This window comes from Thermobia domestica, chromosome 2, assembly GCF_964235325.1.
Source record: "Thermobia domestica chromosome 2, izTheDome1.hap1.1, whole genome shotgun sequence".
NCBI lineage: Eukaryota > Metazoa > Arthropoda > Insecta > Zygentoma > Lepismatidae > Thermobia > Thermobia domestica.
In genome coordinates this window covers 292,500,884-292,520,421 of record NC_137455.1, presented here as the reverse complement: position 1 = coordinate 292,520,421, position 19,538 = coordinate 292,500,884, and the positions used below count along the sequence as shown (strand labels likewise).

The following is a 19,538-nucleotide window of genomic DNA, read 5'->3' as shown; positions in this document are numbered from 1 at the left end:
GTTTCCTGGGTTTTCCTCATTCACACCAGGCAAATGCTGGGGTGGTACCTAACTTATAGGTCCCAGGCCTCCTTCCCTCCCCAATCCTTTCTTCCTTCCCTTTCCCCGGATTGTGTGCTCGCCGAGGGACGCCAAATCGTGACGGGCTAAATGGCCTTAGATGCCGAAAGCCCAGAAATCTAAATCCTAAATCCTAAATCTGGGTCTACAACGTTACGCATATTCACCGTTAGATCACCTTCCTGCTGTTCATGAACATGATCAGGCCATCGCTCATTATAACCCCCATCGTCCTATATATGATCATCATCCATTCATCCATCGTACACAATTTCATCAATGAACTCCTTTGTTTCCTAACTTACAGAGCTCAAAGTATTTGAATCCGCTCTGAGTAGCCCCAGAGCAGAATATTAACACCCTCGTCGCAAACATCATATACCCTTGTGTTCTGTTACTGCATTTCGTTTCATCATACAAATTACATACCATGATCAGTCACCTTCTTCTGTATATCTAACCAGATAAATATATCAATGAATAAATAAATCTTGATACCCATCTCCCAATGATACTATCAGTAAATTAATACTTATGTCTCCAGAGAAGGTCTTACCTCCTATGTCCCTCCCATCTTCGGATAGAAATGAAATTGCATATTAAAAAAATAACAATAATATCACAAACCTTAATAATCAAGCATGTCGACTGACAATAACTAATTAAAAAAAGCCTCTTTTTAATTTGTAAGAAAAGCTTTAATTTTAAACAAGTAAAATGCGTAATTGTCATTTTTATAAAGAAGAAGAAGCAGTGTCACAGTGTACACTTTGTAAGGAGTACACCAAACTCCTTAACAAGTTAAATTTTACCAAGCCTAGCATTAAATATAGCATTTTACTTCAAATTAAATGAAGTATACTTTAAGATGAATCAATATTTGAAAATATAAAACATTTAAGACTTTAGATTTGCAGAGTAGAAAGTCATTTAGTTTCATTTTACCGTCGTGTTTCACGGATAAATTAGTATCTTGCATCCTGAGCATTGTACTAACCTGCTAATCTCAACAGTATTGCAGGTAGTATATCAAATAAGGATGATAAACTCCCATATGAATTACATGGAGAATCGATTCTTGAGTTTCCATATACACATCTTGGGATCAGAAAGATAGATCACACCTCTATCAACAAACTGAAGTCGTAACTTTTAACCCTCAACGTCCTGGTCAAAATTGATGGTCATCCTTCAAGGGGTTCTTGAGATTTTGCTTATGGTGAGCGGACACCTGTACAGACAGAGTGGAGTTGTAATGATTATAAAGCTAAATTGTAACACGTAACGTGTTGCTTTAAGATGAGAAGGGACTAGAAAGGTTCGCTGTTACATCAGTACTTCACATTAGATACTAGCACACGGCCACGTGTGTTACCGCATACAATATCATAGCCTCTCTCTCTCCGTGTGTGCCTATCTATCTGCGTTCTTTATACTAAATACATGCAACCAGACATACAAAATTCGAATCCTGTTAAGCAAAAAGCTCGTGGCTCAGTGGTAGAGCGTTCACCTCTGGTGTAGGGGTCTCGGGTTCAAACCCTGCTCCCGCCAAGTGAACTTTGTGGTGGACAAACACCGTGTGCGTGGGTTTTCTCGGGGTTCTCCCACTTTCTTCAGTCCACCATTTCATTCACTACTCATCATCACCGTCTCCTTTAGCCTAACCGGCATAACCGTGGGACGTAAAAGTCAAAAATTTAATTTCATTTTCAAAAAGCTCGTATATACTGTAATTCAAACTTTGTGCTTTTATTACCAACGGTTCGAAAAAAATAAATAAATAAAACTTCTTGGAAGTAAAATTACTTTGCCTTTCCCATTAGGGATGCAAATTGTGTGATAAACTTTGATGTTATAAAAAATTTTCCTACTCAAATTGTCATGATTACGAAAATCTTACGGAACGATGTAGTTTACAAACGCACGTTCTATACAATTTCTCTCTTCCTTCTTTGTGTCATCCATATTAAACTCTTCTCAATGAATGTGGTATCCATATTATGTGTAGGCTATTTCAAACAAAAAGTCCCATATCGGTCTGTGAAATTCCATGCCTGCGTGTCCAGTTCTTCGACGAAAGCTCTCCGCACCTTCCTCGTTCTGATCACCCATATCAAATTTGTTAAAGTGAATGACATCTGTATTCTGCGAACCAAGGCCTAATTTCATGTCAAGAGGTTCAAAAGAAATAACTTGTAAGCAGTGAAGTTTATCATTCCTAGGCTTAAATTTTTTAAAACTAGTTATGACATTATCTTCCGCGAGTAATACAGTAAATTATGCCGAGCTATAACATTATTTATATACATATAAAATAATTTTTATGTAATGATGCACTCAGTAACTAGATTATCTTTCTTGTATATATTTTGGTTTGACACTTTAATTCGGACTTACTTTTTTTGCTTCTAATGTGTACTTTGCTATAATTGCTGTTATTGTTTTTTGTTGAAGTTTAGTGCCACTTTTAGCAGTAAGGTTATATATGACGTAGATCTATAGATTAAGATGTGATTTGAAGCAAAGTAATGCGTTCAAATTTACTGCTCCTCCAGCGGGAATCAAAATCGGGACCCTATACACCAACGGTGGACACGCTAGGCACTAGATCAGTAGGGAGGGTTGTTATATATACATACAAGGTGTCCGAAAAGTACCAATACACCCAGATTTGAATATCACAAAGAACAATTTTACTATAATTTTAGTTGTGGCATTATAGTCCAGAAGGTATAACTTCGTTCGCTTCCCGCGCTTGGACCTGTCGTAACTGGGGGTACAGTAAGAGGATAGCCAATCAGTACCAACCGCCTACAGCGCTCAGCGAGCCACGAGTAACCACGCTGGCAACTGCACATAAACGTCACTACAAATTTTCGCGGGAAGCCAACGACGTTACACTTTCCGTATCCCTGCGTCATGGTAACAGAGTATTTCAGATGTGAACAATTTCCAGTTTGCTGGATTGGTCATGACTCTTCAACATTTCCATCCTTATTGAAATCTCGTCACGAAGCGCGGACCTCCTGACAGCTGATTGTGGGGAATAGTCAAGTCATATAGTCTCTCATATACAGTGGAGTCTCGTTAATACGAACTTGGATAATTCGAAATATTGGATAATTCGAACAGAAGTCCATTCCCCTTGAAAACTGTATTGAAAACAATAGTAAAAAATCGTGGATAAATCGAACTTTTGAACCTATATTTTGGATAATTCGAAATAAATACAGTTGAAAATTTTTAATGTTGGACAGATGTAAACAGAGATATACAGTTTTAATGTGTTTTCAGTTATCCAGATGCAGCCATAGGGAAGAGTAATACAAAAGATAAATAGAAAAGCTATGTAATGATAAACATGAAGGCGAGTTGGGGAAGAAGTAAAGATAGAGAACGTGTGCCAATCTCATCTTGTTTCAGAATTGGTTGAAAATTTAAGATGAATTATTGACAAAGTCAACCAAATGATATTAATATCGTATTCCACGCAATACATGAAATTCAAGATTTATTGACCGTACAAAAACAATCAAATTTAAGCAAATGAGGTTTACGACTTCTTAAAAGTGAGAACAGAATATTCAAATTGTGACTAGTGTTTAATTGTTTGGGCTATTCAATGTATGTCCTAGTGTTGTACGTAAATATATTTTCCATTGTGCACGTAGTTTGAATTATGTGGAGTCAATGCCGTTTGTTAGTTTGCGGTATTCGATCATGCAAATAATAAGCTGCTTTAAAGGTAAAGTCTACACCATATGAATATGTTTTTGATGCACAGTACTTTGGTTTGTTTGTTGTTATATATGTGAAAATGAATGTTGTTGGATAATTCGAATTTTGGGTAATTCGAAGTTTTTTCGTGTCCCCTTGGACTTCGAATTAAAAAGAGTCCACTGTAGTCGGTACTGGACAGACGAAGAATTGAACGAAAATGTGAAGAAAGTCTTTCGACCGATAGCTTTTTAGATGCTGTGCAACGTGTAAAGGACATGGAGATGGATATATCTGTGCGTACAGCACGATGAAGCAAATACAGATCCACTGGGTATATAGCTCGTACATATAAGTACTCGAGTATAGTATGTACTAAATAAGTAAACAAAATTGCGTTGACATTATGAGTTGATTTTGAGTTTAACGTCCCGTTCAGCAGCGAGGCTATAATAGACGTGGACCTACTGATTAACGTGGAATACGAACCACATAAGCTTCCGCCAAGAATCGAACCCAGGTCTAACACGCCAAAGGCGCGTACGTAACCGCTTAGCCACGAAGGAGCTCGCGTTGGCATTATGCTCTGTGACAACTCAAAGCTAAGAGTACAGGCACTTCTTGGACAACCTGTACGTTTTTCTTAAATCAAAGACGTTCAAACATGCGAGCCCGGCTATCGGAGTCCGAGTCCTTAACATGCACAAGTTCGAGCGAGCCTCACTGAGATTGGTAAGCGTAAGCATTGTTCAAGATAGTGAGCCTGAGTGAGCCCTTTTTGAAAAATAATCCAGGCAAATTGCGAGTAGATTAAAAAAGAAGTGATCAGTGGAACTAATTCGGATTTTTTTGTACACATGTTCAGATTAGGCTTAGAAACAATTTTTGAAGTTCTATTTGATATCCATGGTAGGCAATGCCCACCATTTAAGAAAAAGTTTTCAGTTTGAGATTTTTCAACAATTTTCAATATTTGTGTGAAAGTCATGCGAAACACAAAAAATATATTCTTGAATTTTTTCTTGTAGAGCGTTAAATTTCAACTACAGTAAACAAAAATTCAAGATTTTAAGCCATTTTTTCCCTTTTGCTACAAGTTGGTATTTGTAAATAAATAAATAAATAAAAAAATAAATAAATAAAAAAATAAATAAATAAAATGTTAAACGTTCCTTTATACATGCACGTTTGGTATAATTATGTACCCACATTTTACCTATCTGCCATCAAATAAAGTTAAATTGAGTAAATAAAGAGCTCGTACGTAGTCCCCAATGCCTCTTCAGTTTAAAGAACTTTTTTTCTTTGCAGTACACATAATGATGTACTGTTAAATCTTATAATCAACTTGAATATAGGGAGACATGCTTCAAAACAATTCCCAAGTAACTTTGATGAGCTATATATATCAAGACCGAATCAGGTAGACAGACATTCATTCCCTCAGTCTTGAACACTACAGAATAATCCTTTGCGACTGATTTCTCGAACTGATTTACCATAATGTCTTCATCTGAATGTACCGGCTATTCCCTCTCCAAATCCGGTGTTAATTTTTCTTCAGTCACTATCTTTGTTAAGTGTTTAAAACTGTTCTCGTCAAATCCGTTCTTGTTCTCTATTTTCTCAGATTTCGTTTCTTTTCTTTTCCATAGAGTAGATGGTCCTCAACTCATCTAACATGTTTCCTCCTTCAATTGATATAAAAGCTATCGGGTTTCGGAATCCTTATCCTTTACAGTGGTAAGGTACAATAGAATAGTTCAAGCTATTAGGTAATTGCATCCTAAATAGCCTCCTGGTTCACATTTACATGTTACTAGTTTCGAGAAGTTTTCGAGTACCTGTGATTTTAACGTGGTAACTGAAACCAAAGAAATCCCATTTTCTTTCTGCTATCCCCATACCAACACATTGCTCAGCCATACTTGCATCTAATGAAATACTCTAAGTAGATGTTGATGGGTTGGAAATGACTGCGTTATAGAAAAGAGATGACACTATTTAAATGCTAAAGAAGTATTATAAGCAGGTTTAGTATTCTCAGGGTGAGTTTACAGGGTAAAAAGGAAAGGAAAAATGTTAAAATATACCGAAAAAAGTGCATATTTCCCTCAACTATTTTGGCAACCGTCATTTTATCTAATTCAAAACAAGTTATACAGGGTGTTTCAAAACAACACCGACAACTTTAAGAAGGTAATTCTTGACACCAAGGTAAGACAAAAAGTATGGACCAACTTGGGTGCACAAATGCTTCCTTTCGGAGTTATAGGCTGCCGAAATCATGCAAAATTGAACTTTAAAGGTCCAAAGCTCCAAAACTATGGGACCTACAGTAGTCAGGTCAAGACTTCACTTAGAAACTAGTATGTGCACTAACCAAATATCCATGTTTCAGAGTAATTCGGTACTTCCGCAACAATTTTTTATAGAGGTAGTTGGTGAGTACTTCAAATTATGTGCCCGTAGCCAAACTCCCTATATAAAAGCTGTTGCGGAAGTATCACAGGATTTTGAAACATGGAATTTTGGATAGCGCACATATTAGTTCCTAAGAGAAGTCTTGACCCGTACCATAATTTTAGTAGGTACCATAGTTTTGGATTTATGGACCTTTAAAGTTCAATTTTTCATGATTTCGGCAGCCTATAACTCCGAAAGGAAGTATTTGTGCACCCAAGTTAGTCTATACTTTTTGTCTTTATCTTGCTGTCAGGAATCACCTCCCTAACGTTGTCGGTGTTGTTTTGAAACATTCTGTATAAACTACATAAGTACATATCCATATTACGAATAAAAACAAAAGATCTTAACAACATTAAGCTTCTCTAATTTGTAAAATGTAAGCTCGTTTCCGTTCCGAGATAAAACGACTTTGTAGAAGCTAAAGTTTCTTTTTACTTCCACAGAGACCTGTAGGGCAAACTTTGTAGTTGTTGCAGATGCGACAACATTCAGGCTCTGATGAAAATTAACATCAACTTTGTCTTCGGCGAAATATTTAACTGTTTCCTCACGGCATTGGATAGTCTACTCTTAGTTTTCCAAGGTTTTAATGGCAGCCGTCACTTACAGTATAAGTCTTCTTGATTGCAAATTCGAAATTTTAAATAACAGAAACATATGGCACATCAAGTAACACTTGTGTGAGCTCAAGAATCCAAACATGAAATCGTTTTCTTCATATCTTGTATGGTTTGCACTTATGAACACTGAATGTTTGATTTGATTTGATTTTGAAGATAGTGTCCCTTTCATCCGCAAGGCTATATGAGACGTGAACCTACAGCTTAACATGGAATCTAAACCACATGAGCTCCCGTTGAGAATCGAACCCTAGTCTCCCACGTTAAAGGTGCGTACGCTAGCCAATTAGCCGCGAGGGAGCTCCACTGAAAGTTTGAAAATCACCAATCCACAGCACATATTGCGTGTGGTGGCCATCCCGTGCAATGAACTTTCATAGTCGTCGTATTCACTCCAACTGCACACGCAAGAATATGTTCGGTGAAATTTGGTCACACGTGTGCTGAATGTGGTCTTGTAGGTGCCTTATATCGAGGGGCTTCTCAGCATACACAATCTATTTCAGATATAAATCAAGGAATGTGAACCTAAGTGATCTGGGCAACTACTCCCTGTGATCAAGGTGATCAATTCACTTTACTGGGAGTGTTACATTTAGTCATTGACGCATCAACGCAATAGTGGAAAGGGTCCCCACTGCGTTAAAAATAACAAAGTTGCTGTTTGGGTTCAGGAGGGAAGAAAATATGTTCTTGCTGGAACGTCAGGTACTGTTGACGCCATTAAGCTAGTGCCGATGCAAAACTGACCAATGACGTAAATGTTCTATATGTCACACCATATTATTACAATGGAAGTGTATGTTCCTTACTCCGATCAACCCACTTCAGATTACTGTCACATCAGTGCCGACAATTACAATATCAGTATTGGTCATTCAAACAGAAATAAGCCTCGTCGCTGAAAAATAGGAGGATCCAATTCATGTGATTCATAGCCCATGTACCGATCTTTACCCGTCGATCCAGTTATCCTTATTTAGTTTGCGTTGTATGTGCCGCTTATAAGGATATCTGTGACAATGGAAACTGGCTGATGCCACTTTTCAGTGAATAACGATGAGTACTGCTTTTCGGACTCTTCACAAATGATTAAAGAACCGTCGTTGCCAGTACCTTATTCTTTGATTGTCATCATCTTGTTACTAGTTCACACGCATTGTAGTGTCTGGAGTAGAAGAGGGTGATGTTGGACTCGGGAAGAACGTAAAAGTACGTTATTCTCGTTAACCCTGTTTTGTACCACTGTTCTCTCTGTGGGCAGTGGGGAAATCCCTGGCAACAACGTACCGATAAATTAAGGCTTCGATCGGATTTCCAAATGGCGACTGATCTGTGCCATTGGATTTGGAAGGATACGTGCCACCTCGTCACGGCCTCTTCGAGGTAGGTAGTGTAAACTGCCGTCCTACTGGTGGAACTGCGCTTGGCCATCCTCCTAAATGGGCAACTAGGTCTGACCTTGGGTCCTGGAGATAACACTATGTGGTACCCCAACACGTATGAAAGAGGGGTATTGATGTATCCAGTGAAGTGGATCCACATCCTATCGGGAGGATGATGTAGTATAGCCCTCAATTAGTGTTTGGTGCATGATCGGTTCGGAATGAGATACATGTATCCTAATGCACTATCGTACCTCAAGGTCAAGAGAGGTAATAAAATCCATCCAGTCACTTGGAAGCTCTACGACCTTAGCAGGAAAGCCGCCACTCTCAAATAGCAATTGTCTTTAAAGGGAGACAGTTTACATCAGCCATTGGGTCTGGTAATGTACGGTGTACCTCTTCCGTAAATAGAAGAAGTTCCATATTGCTTGGACGGCCCTACCGAGGGAGGGTATAGTGATCCCAATCAAATGGCGGCCTACACGTAAAATTGGGATCGGAAAATATAACGTGTACGTGCTACCTAAACACGTAGACGACAAGTAGGCCCGTATTACTTGGACGGCCATGTCAGAGGAGGTTCTTATACTCCCAAATGAACATCTGTTTACACATGGTCTACATCAGTCATTGGCTTTGATCATGTATGATGTACCTCTACCGTAATTAGAGGAAATTTCATATTGCTTGGACGATCATAGGGAGGAATACCAGTCTACTGCTTGGAAGGGAACTGAATAGCGAGTGGACAAAGTACCAATCTCAAGTTTCTCAAAGGTTTCCGATCTCAGGGGAAGGATTGAAACTCACCAGGATAAGGGACTGGTATGAAATTCAAACGGTGACTTGGCAGATACCATTGTATTCGAGATAAGATAGGGGAATATCTCAACGCGTATGCGGTACCTCTACGTGAAAGGTAGTAGCCATTGAACGATAGAAGTAGGCAGTTCCGGGAATGATCAAGTCCTTCGGGCATCCTGGGATTACCGGATTGGGTTGGACTCTGCCAGGCTGTGGACAAACCAACTTGTAAGCTAATGCTTGCACTGGTGGGAGGTAGTGAGCTTGCCTTATAACGCTCCGGCACCATGCCTACAAAGCATGGACGGACCTAACTCGCTAGCAGAGCCGATTAGACCAATAGGATAAACTGATAGGCACTCAGAACTTTGGTCTAGCCGCTCAGTAGGCGTATCCCACTTCCAGCGAAACTGGGATTACACGCTTAAGCGTACCAAGGTCTAGGGGCACACTTTGAAGATGTACTTAGTGTACAAGGACGACAGGAGTTCAATATAACGGAAATACAGTCTGGACTTTTACAGATTCTAGTCTATAAACTACGCCGAGGGATCGCAGTAGGATCTGGCATGTGAAATGCGTAGTGGTAAACCACTCCAGCTCTAATTCTTTGGTTCCCTCTACGTGCCCTGTCTTTCACAGACTGCATTCGGACACTAGGATAATTTCTGAGTCTTTTCAAATTTTCAGTGTTCATAACGTGAAAACTATACAAGATATGAAAGAAATAATTACATCTTAAAATCATGAACTTACACTAGTATTACACGATATACGACATGCTTCCTTCCCATTTCAAATTTCGAACTTGAATCCAAGATGGTGGCCACACGGTCGCCATGTGTCCGATAAGTTGCGTCCCCTCTTTCTGCTCCTTTACTACCATCTTTCATTAACAGATTTCATATTTTCGTGATTCTTAATTTTCGCTAAAATATTGACAACTATTGAAAAAATTAACACTGGAATCTTCTTTTTAATGACGGCCGTTTCCCACCTTCAACAGTACTGGAGGTTTTCAATATTGCTTTTTAAGCTTGATCTGAAGATGCGTACTCGTTTATTCCAAATTAGTTCCACTGATAAAGTTAATCTTCGCACAAACATCGAAAATTGTTGAAAAACCAACCACACAAAATGGAAAACATTTCTCTTAAATGGCGGCCATTCCCCACTGTCAACATCAATGTAGTTTTCCAACATTGTTTCTAAGCCTACAAAAAGGTTCAGTAACATGTTTTCGTCTCTCGCACGGTTTTCGCACGAACATAGAAAATTATTGGAAAACTTCGAACCAGAAATAAGATTTTTTTTTCAAAAAGTAGCCGTTCCCCATCATGGATATGAATGGAGTTTTTCAATATCGTTTCTAAATCCAGTCTGAACTTGTTTACAAAAACAAAAAATCAGCTGTTCCACTGGTAAAGCTAATTTGCCTGTTTAAAATTGCCATCTCTGGCCTTAATAAAAGATTTGAAATCAAAGATTTAATTTAACATTTCGTTACTTACTGTTAGACTAAAGAGAGATTATCAAATGCAAGAGAATTATAGTAAAAGAACTGGTGAAATGAAGACAGTATAAGGACGGGAGAACGGGCAAAAATTCAAGGACGGAATATTCTCTACCACAAAATTTCTAGCACTGCCCACGAAACGAGAAGCACACTTCTAAATTCAAGATGAAACGAAAGACATTACGATTCTCGTTTCGCTTTGCAGACGAGAATCGAGAAGAGCCTAGAGATTTCTCGAGTATTGTGGACAACAATAGTTCCTCCAATTCTTAGATCTCAAAGACTGTTTTTAGTGTTACACGATTCATAGTATAAAAACTATACATTGATAAAATGATATTATAAACATAATGTAGAGTATTTACCAACGTTTGAAGACACGCAGGTCATTACACAATATATTTCAATAATAAACAAGGCTTAAATGTTGTTATTCCACACATGCCATGGACCTCTCGTGACGCGGAAGGGTTCAGATAACATCTAGATGAAATTAAGAAGAAAATCAAGGCATAAATTTTGTTCATAAATTTACAAAACAAGATGAATTCGAGATGAAACGAGAAAATCTTTTGCGAGAAACGAGATGAGACAAGAAAGAATTCTTTGAGAATCCGAAAGAGACAAAAATTCGAGAAAATACTAAACGAGACGAGAAAACCTTATTTCTAGCCTCGTCTCGTCTCTTGGGAAAACAAAAACTAAGATAGCATAGAATAAGGAACATTTCGCACCAAAATTAAGCACTCTATCATCATATTCATTAATATACTGTATATCATAATCATTAACAATAATCTAATTCAGGCCGTCAATATCCATGCATATAAATAGGGCCTAAATTCACGACAGAAACTTGAACATCTCAGACCGCACAATTATGCCAAATAGCCTACCACCGAGTCACCATGTCCTCAATAGGAGATTGAGTTATTTAACAATCTATACATGTTCTAAAGATGGCGTGACTATGTTTGTGATTTCATAACTCTTGAATCACCAGACCGATCTCGATTAAATTTTCAAAATAGATTAGGTTCGGGCCTGGGATGGCTTTTGTCACTTCACTTTGACGGTGCAACTTAGGGGAGGGGAAGATATTTAAAAATGATGGAAAATGACCGATATTAATGTCGAATCCATAGTTTTCTGGGTCGCTGAGTCGAACAGTGAATCTTCCAATGCCGTTTAAATTTGAATTCAGCCCGCAACTTGAGGGAAAATGACCGATATTATTGCCGAATCCATAGTTTTTTAGGTTGCTGAGATGAACAATTCCGATGCAGTTTAAATCCAAATTCAACCCTTTATGTCCAAAAGGAAACATATTCTTCCCGTGAAGAAGAGCAAATATTCTGACGTAATATACATATACACTGCACTTAAAATTTTAATTATATGTAGTATATTGCCTGTCGTTTTACGTTACCTATTACTTTTATGTTCTTGTGATTGTTTTGTTTAAGTCTGATATTGTGTGTTATTTTCTGTATACCTAGGTATATTAGAAAATAACGCGGAAACAATAAATAACATCATAGGCTGAAACAAAACATACACAAGAAAGTAAAGGCAATAGACAACATAAAGTGATAGACCTACGTATATAATGTTTGCGATAAATATTTTCGTAACGAGAAGCGTAATCTACTATAGTTAGCGGTTTCTTCAACTCGATGCGAAATAATGTTTTAAAAAATTGCATACCATTGCGGGAGTTTCTCCCTCAAGTTTGTAAGTTTGTTTTTCCACATTGAAATAGAATTCACTTTACTTTAAATCTTTGTGAATACTATGAACAAAACGCAAAAACCTATTGCATTTGTTTTTATTATTACCTTTCTTTTTTTCCTGCAAGCGCACCACAGTGGAAATGGCACAGTTTTGCAATTGCACTTGAATGCCTGTTTGGTCAATTTCTGGATATTCTACATTCTTCGCATGGAATAATTGCTGAACATTTTTTTTTTAATTTCTAGTTTCTAAATTTATCACTTCTACTTTGCTATCGTTTTCGAGATACAATGTTGCACAAAGTTTAATTTCTGTCTCATTTTCATCATCTAGTTATTTACACTTGCCGATGTCTTTTTCGACTTCTCTGCACCTCTAACATTGTGTAATAACGCTTCATTCTCTGGTATGAAATGATTGATGTGACATGGTAATCCAAATTAGATATGAGTGTTAAAAGCCAAACCGATATAAAGCGTCCATATTCTCTACATTGACGTAATTCATAAGTCGTAGCTGCGTGTAGACACTCACAAAATGCTTGTGACACAGGAGCATAAAATGCGCAACCTTAAAATTACGATTTTATATTCTGAAATGAAGAAGAGAGAGAGAGAGAGAAAGGAGAAAATTTTGCTATAATTCTCATCTGCATCTTCGAACCAATATTAAAATTGCTTTCTCTGTCACTTTCCAGTAGAATAAGTATTGAAATAATAATAAACTAACAAATTTAATTAATTTCTGTGCTGATGACAAAACTTTTGGATTTTTCTGAAATTTTTAAAGATCACCAAACCTCTACTAAATATTTTTAGACATAAGTAAAAGTGGACTTACAGATATTCGTGTAATGGTGTTCAATTAAGCCTGCTTTTCAGAAAGTAAGTATGTCAAGTATTTTTTTGTTCTTGCAATCAAGAGAAATGCACTTAGTACTGCTTTGCTTCTCACTTTTAATATAATAATGAATGTTACAAATGCCGTGGAAAGTTTGTTCGTGTCCTTTACTTAGGTTTATCATTTAATGAATATCATAAAAGAGATATTTAGGTGATACTTTGTGCATTACAACTGATGTGTTTACATATGGCATAGGTTCAAAGGTGTATGAGTTATTTTAGCTATTCATTTCATTTTAATAATAATAATAATAATAATAATAATAATAATAATAATAATAATAATAATAATAATAATAATAATAATAATAAATAACTCGCACGGGTAATATACGTATATCGTGTATGATCAACGAAACTCAAGCAATCTGCAACGAACTTAATGGTAGATTTTAACAACCTTAGTAAGCATGTGAATTATTATAAAATCTCTCAGTTTAACGTCCCAAGATTATGCCCTTTAGGGTAAGGGAGATGGATGATGAAGCCAAGTAAATGACCTCAAGAAAATCCACGGACACCACAAACATTTAGCTGGAGATCGAACCAGAAGTTAGCGCTCTACCAATAAGCCACCGTGCCCCTTATGAATTATTATGATCAGGAGGTCTTTGTTTCGAACCATCAACGTGGGATTTGGACTGTCAAATTTTCCACAAAAAATCTCTAATTGTTATTTCCAATAAAAATTAAAGAATAAATCTAGGTTAAACGGTAAGATATAGAAGAAAGTAATTTATGAGGTGGTTGATTGGCTATATTGTAAATGTAGTATGTGTACTTATAAGTATTTGCTTTATAATAAAAATCAATGTCGGACTTTTTTTTTTTTTTTTTGTCAAGATCAATGAAGACCAAGAGGGGAAACTTGCTAGTTCGCAATGTTTAATCTCCCAACATAATTACGCCAACAACATGAATGATTAGTTTACCATTTTATAATCCGCCCATTACATGGATTAATAAACACTATTTGTATGAAGATAACATGTCCAGTGTTTAAAGTTGAATGCTTGCCTGTCCAAGCGCTTTCCAATACTTTCACAAGGGAAGAAGGAGAGAGAAAGATTGAAAGAGCTAGTTATTCACACGAAATATTGGATTTTTGACGCCCGCGCAGCTGAAATATGCGTGGTCACTAAGCATCATCGAACAGGGTGGATCCCTAGCACACATGATATAACTTTCGATCTTATCTTCTTGATTATTCATCCAATACGTTGCAAGCACTCATGTGTTTTACGATTATGTTCCCAGATATTCGACATATAATACGATTGTATAATCGATTTCTAACCAAGAACCTGCTTCTGAATAAAAAGAAAGATCTTGTGCTACTCAAATAAAATGTTAATTATGAAAAATGAAATATGCTATCAATAATATCGTACTTTTTGCAACAGTTTATTATAATTGCAGCGAGTGATATGAGTTCCATGTTTCTACATACAAAACGAAACTGTATTCACATAATCTGAGTATATATGCCTGTTTTACGATAACTATTGATAAAATCGAGTTTGGATTAAACACTGCATCAAGTTTCCGCTGAAGCTCAAGAATAATCATCATAGCTTGGAACTGAAATTGATCAAGCACAATCGGATGGATTCACTCCAATTAAAAATAAGCAAGCTCTCAATCACTTCTATTTGTGGTAAATACCATTACTACTACTGCTACTACTACTACTACTACTACTACTACTACTACTATTACTACTACTACTACTACTACTACTACTACTACTACTAATAATAATAATAATAATAATAATAATAATAATAATAATAATAATAATAATAATAATCTCTCGTTATTCTCTAAAATTGTCACTCTTAGAGAAATACAGTCTAAGATTGGAGTACAATTTGCTTTGTTGAATTTTCACTGGGAATTTTCATTTTAGCTTTCAAATACTGTAGCATTTTATTTTACTTCATTTTAAGATTTCCTACATAAGTAAAAACCTTATATTATTCAGTCCACTGAATATAAAAATGCCTAGGTGAAAAACCAATCATATATATTTAAAAATTTGAAATGAAATCTTGAGAAGTTATATGCCTCATGGTCGGGGCTTCAAGTTTCGCCTATTCAAGATTCGCCTAATACCTCCTAGCTATGCAAACGCCAATCAAAGCGATGACATAAAGTTAATTTTCTTATTAGGCGAAAGTTGATTTTTTCTTAAATCTTAGTTTAGCTCGCATACGTTGGTAGCCCTGTAAATCATTAATAATTTAACATTTCTTCTTAAAACTATTTTTGCGCTCTTATTAAATAGTCCAATATGTAGGGAAAAATTTTGACAAACCCAGTAAAAATTAGTCGCTTAATAGTTTCTTTTCATAAAGTAGCTATAGCAATATCCTAAAAAACATCGAACATCACCTTGAGCTTCATTCCATATGGCTGCTATATCCAATTTGGTCTCCACCGTCTTTAGAACAATCATGTTTTCCTTGATTTCTTACCTTATGTTCAATTCTACGGTCTTGGAACTTATAACAAAATATTTTGTAAATAAAATTCCCTTTGTTTGATATATGCCTCATGGTCTCTGTAAGTTAGGTAGATATAAAGTGACAAATGACTGAGTAGGCTTGTATCGCTTAATTTTGTATCTGCATAAGCGCATTTTTCCGATTTCCTTGATTTTATACATATCATATCTATATAAGTAAAAAAAAAAGAAAAAGAAAAAGAAAAAAGACCATATCAGCATGCCATAACGGTGCATTTGATAATAATAGCAGGACATTATACGGAAGTTTCTGTAAACTTACTCAGCAAAATAGCCCGTAGAGAAAGTGTTATTTAAGAGAAATTCAGTTTTTTTAAAAAATAAAAACTATAGAAATAATTTATACTACAAAAAACATGCAAAAATTAACCAATCCTTGGCACTGTGTACTGTTGGGACATGAAATATGCGGTTGGGTTGGATCACACCCAGTGCTGCTTCAGATTTTTTTTTTTTTTTAAGTCATTTAATCAACGAGTTTTAACGAGAGCGTTTAGGCCTATATTTTGATAATTTAGGTTTCATATAATAAACTTTATTTCTTTCAGAACAGGAAAGATACCTATTACACTGAAAAACTAAATACAAAAAGAAAGAAGGAACTTCGAAAGATTAATAAAAATAATGTATTCGAGGGTAGTTCAACACTATAATGCCAACATGTTACTTTCATCTTGTTGCTTTCGATTCCCAAAATGTGATTTCCCTACAATTAATGCACATGTCTGAGTAAAACAATCTCGAACAAAGACAGTTGAACCAAGTATATGAGAGTTTTACATTTGTAATACACCAGCTTCAGGACAAAAACTTTTGATATTGATATGTCCAAACAAGTAATTGGGTAGCATTCTTCATTTTCATCTCCGATCCCCAATCAATTGCTGGAACATCTTGCTCCAGCTAAGTTTGCTCCTGATGGTACACCTTCAATATGTGTTGTCTGCTCACACTTGCTCTTATGGGTAAAACTGGGAGATGAGTGACTGGCGTGAAATAAGTCTTCTGTATGTGAAATGCCGGCAGAAAGCCAATGCGTCACTAACATGGGATGCATAAAAGTGTAATTGGAAATGTTATCCCACTTTTACTAGTTCTTCAGGATTCGTAGTAGATTTGTTGAATATACCGTACTTACAACCTGTTTCAAGTCAAACTTCATTTTGATTGGTTGATGAAATCTGCCTTCTTTATGAAACAGTTAAACAATCAGGAAAATACACTTGAAGGAAACAGATACAAGATTAAACGACACAAGCCTATCATTGTAACATTATATCTACCTAACCTACAAAGATGAATTATATATCAAACAAAGGAAATTTTATTAGCAAAATATTTTGCTATAAGTTCGAAGACCTTATAATCGAACCTAAGGTAAGAAATCAAGGAAAATATAATTCTTCTATAGATGGCGGCGGCTTGAATATGTACAGATTTATAATCTTTTGAAACAGGAACAAGCAGAGAATGAAATGACAATGTATCTACTCCAGATGAGACAGATCGCTAAATCAAAGAAAGCAAAGTAATGTCGCCTTAATCGACATATTGTGGAACTCAAAATAAAGGTTGGTCACAAGAAATAGCCATAATACAGTACTTCGATGCACTGTCTCACTGCATTTTATTTATGTGTGACTAGTGATTATTTTATGATTTATGCAAATTCTCGTAGAATTTCTGTCACTTCCTTTTGTTTTCTGTAAGACATTTTGTAACTTCGTGTAACATTATCAGAACTCGATGTCAGGCATATGCTATCTATTCGTATACCGTAATTGTGCTTGTACTGATATTTTGGTGGTTTGTTTTATTTTATTTTATGATTTATGCAAACTCTCGTAGAATTTATGTTATTTCATTCTATGGTTTCCGTAATATGTTCTGTAACTTCATGTAACATTTCCATATCTGGATGTCAAACATATAATATCTAGTCATATACTGTAATTGTGTTTATACTGTTTTAATATGTACATTTGAAATATATATTTTTAAAATTTAGAAACTACAAACTTTTGTGTAAACTACAAATGAATTCAAGATTCGCCTACACTTTCTCTTGAGTTAACATTTATAAATTCCATTCCGGAGGTTATTAGGCGAATCTTGAATAGGCGAAAGTTGAAGTCATTTTCATGGATATGCCCTGTAGGCGGAAAGAGATGAATGACAAATACAAGTGAATGATTGTGGAAGAATTGTGAAAGGAGAGGAAATGCAATAAATAAATAAATAAATAGTAATTGTATTTATTTTCAATTAAATTGAATATTATCTATTTATAAAGATCTATCGGAGAACCGCGAAAAAATCCATGAATATGATGCTGTCCACCACTAACTCACATAGATGATATGCTCAAACCAGTGATCCCTGGCACCGGGAGTGAGTGTTCTTCAAGTGTACTGCCGTGCTCCCAGTCATATAATAATATTTTAGTATTATACAGTGGCGTATTTAGGATTTTGTTTCGGGGAGTGCTATACACAACACGAGGAAGCAGGGAAGGCGATTGCCCACCTAACTTTGAGAATTAAATATATTTTAATCGATTGTCTATTAATATAATAGGGAAAAGAAACTCGTATGTTGGTGCAGTATCTTATCCCCTAGGCAAATCTGAAATGACGTTTCTGCAAACACACGTTGAATATTTGTAGTTTCATTTCAACTTATCTGATTTCATTTTAGAAAAAAAAAATGGAAATATTCAGTTTTATCTGTGTACGTTTCTACCTAAAAGAAAATGTTGAGACAAGTTCAAGCTGAAATATACTCATGACAGGAATTGCACACTGGTGAATCTTTATGTAATATAATACATACAAAAATTTAACAGTGAATCTAACCTTTTATTCTATTCATAGAAAAAATAAAAAAGAAGCATCCTCTCGGCCAATCTAATTTCCCGGGTTACTTATTTCCTCCTCTTGATTTTCTTTAATTCAAACATTTACCTTTCTTTATAATTAAACGATGTAAATATTCTTTTGCTGTAATAACTAAAGTCATTTGTGTTGATATCCGTGCAAGTTGGTGTGGAACATCAGTTTCACTTATCAGCTCCTCTTAGTTTTGGTGTTACTGACGATGGCCGACTTGAATCACAACTAACAACGGTCGAAAGTATGATAGGAGAAACGAAAGAAAGTTACGAGTGAGAAAAGGAAACAGAAGAGTAGAATGGACAAAGGAAAGAAAGAAAAAACAGAACGCCGTTCTTACATGGAATGAAGTTCGTCAAATACAGTATTATTTCTGAACAAAGAGCACAAGAGAATGGAAAGTCAATGAAATTCTTAGAAATGGTAAGAATGATTATTGTTGTACGTGGGGGTACTTGAGCCTGATAGCCAGTGGTGTTATCCTAATTTTTTAACAACCGGTTAGAGACAGAGAGTTATGGATTGATGTAACTCTCTTAGAAAACAAAGAAACAAGCCATAGCAAATTTTTCACTGGATACCACAAGTGACAAGTAGTGACGTACATAGCATTCTAATACAAGATGGTTTGACGAAATTAGGTAGCACTGCGAAAACCTTGAAAACGAATTATCCAAAATAGATGGTTGCCAAAAAGTATTGGAAATACCTTAATCCAATAAAGGATCGATAATTGTTGATAATGGTATGTATATGTTTCAAATATAAACAACACTCATGTGATCCTTGTCCTAATTCTTGATATCTCAACATTTGAGATTAAAAAAGAAGTTCGCTTAAACCTTGAACTGAGAGATTATATGTTTAATCTTGTAAGAATATCTAAAAACAAAGATAGTTAAACTAA

At 35.9% G+C, this 19,538-nt stretch overlaps 1 protein-coding gene across 1 annotated transcript in view; it reads right to left on the bottom strand.

Annotated features, from left to right (window-relative positions):
* The window catches only part of LOC145678579 (uridine phosphorylase 1), a 233,189-nt gene that overhangs the window by 182,111 nt on the left and 31,540 nt on the right, over nt 1–19,538 (bottom strand). The gene's annotated exons all lie outside the window — the stretch shown is intronic.